Source organism: Arachis hypogaea, chromosome 18 (assembly GCF_003086295.3).
Source record: "Arachis hypogaea cultivar Tifrunner chromosome 18, arahy.Tifrunner.gnm2.J5K5, whole genome shotgun sequence".
NCBI classification, from domain to species: domain Eukaryota; kingdom Viridiplantae; phylum Streptophyta; class Magnoliopsida; order Fabales; family Fabaceae; genus Arachis; species Arachis hypogaea.
In genome coordinates, this window is record NC_092053.1 from 114,706,076 (window position 1) to 114,707,804 (window position 1,729).

The 1,729-nt window shown below is 42.7% G+C and overlaps 1 non-coding gene across 1 annotated transcript; it reads right to left on the minus strand.

The window, feature by feature from the left end:
* Nucleotides 1-240: 240 nt before the first annotated feature.
* LOC112773520 (small nucleolar RNA R71) lies at nucleotides 241-348 on the minus strand. Its single transcript, XR_003188067.1, has one exon. It is a non-coding gene; the product is annotated as a small nucleolar RNA R71 (small nucleolar RNA).
* Between the last annotated feature and the right edge of the window lie 1,381 nt (nucleotides 349-1,729).

The following is a 1,729-nucleotide window of genomic DNA, read 5'->3' on the forward strand; positions in this document are numbered from 1 at the left end:
AAGTTTCATGGACTTCCATCTGAAGATCCTTTTCAGTTCTTAACTGAATTCTTGCAGATATGTGATACTGTTAAGACTAATGGCGTAAATCCTGAAGTCTACAGGCTCATGCTTTTCCCTTTTGCTGTAAGAGACAGAGCTAGATTATGGTTGGATTCTCAACCTAAAGACAGCCTGAACTCTTGGGATAAGCTGGTCACGGCTTTCTTAGCCAAGTACTTTCCTCCTCAAAAGCTGAGCAAGCTTAGAGCTGATGTTCAAACTTTCAGACAGAAAAAAGGTGAATCTCTCTATGAAGCTTGGGAAAGATACAAACAGTTGACCAAAAAGTGTCCTTCTGACATGCTTTCAGAATGGACCATCCTGGATATATTCTATGATGGTCTGTCTGAGCTATCAAAGATGTCACTGGACACTTCTGCAGGTGGATCCATTCACCTAAAGAAAACGCCTGCAGAAGCTCAAGAACTCATTGACATGGTTGCTAATAACCAGTTCATGTACACTTCTGAAAGGAATCCTGTGAGTAATGGGACGCCTATGAAGAAGGGAGTTCTTGAAGTTGATACTCTGAATGCCATATTGGCTCAGAATAAAATATTGACTCAGCAAGTCAATATGATCTCTCAGAGTCTGCATGGAATGCAAGCTGCATCCAACAGTACTCAAGAGGCTTCTCCTGAAGAAGAAGCCTATGATCCTGAGAACCCTGCAATAGCAGAGGTGAATTACTTAGGTGAACCTTATGGAAACACCTATAACTCAACATGGAGAAATCATCCAAATTTCTCATGGAAGGATCAAAAGCCTCAACAAGGCTTTAATAATGGTGGAAGAAACAGGTTTAGCAATAGCAAGCCTTTTCCATCATCAACTCAGCAACAGACAGAGAACTCTGAATAAAATGCTTCTAATTTAGCAAATCTAGTCTCTGATCTATCTAAGGCCACTGTAAGTTTCATGAATGAAACAAGATCTTCCATTAGAAATCTGGAAGCACAAGTAGGCCAGCTGAGTAAAAGGATCACTGAAATCCCTCCTAGTACTCTCCCAAGCAATACAGAAGAGAATCCAAAAGCCCAGTGCAAGGCCATTGACATAAGAGCCATGGCCGAACCTCTGAGGAGAGGAGAGGACGTGAATCCCAAGGAGGAAGACCTCCTGGGACGTCCAGTGATCAATAAGGAGCTTCCCTCTGAGGAACCAAAGGACTCTGAGGCTCATCTAGAGACTATAGAGATCCCATTGAACCTCCTTATGCCCTTCATGAGCTCTGATGAGTATTCCTCTTCTGAAGAGAATGAGGATGTCACTGAAGAGCAAACTGCCAAGTTTCTTGGTGCAATCATGAAGCTGAATGCCAAATTGTTTGGCATTGATGCTTGGGAAGTTGAACCTCCCTTGTTCATCAATGAACTAAGTGATCTGGATCAACTGACATTGCCTCAGAAGAGACAGGATCCTGGAAAGTTCATAATACCCTGTACCATAGGCACCATGATCTTTAAGGCTCTGTGTGACCTTGGTTCAGGAATAAACCTCATGCCCCTCTCTGTAATAGAGAAGCTGGGAATCTATGGGGTGCAAGCTGCTAAAATCTCACTAGAGATGGCAGACAGCTCAAGAAGACAGGCTTATGGACAAGTAGAAGATGTATTAGTAAAGGTTGAGGGCCTTTACATACCTACTGATTTCATAGTCCTGGATACTGGAAAGGAAGAGGATGAAT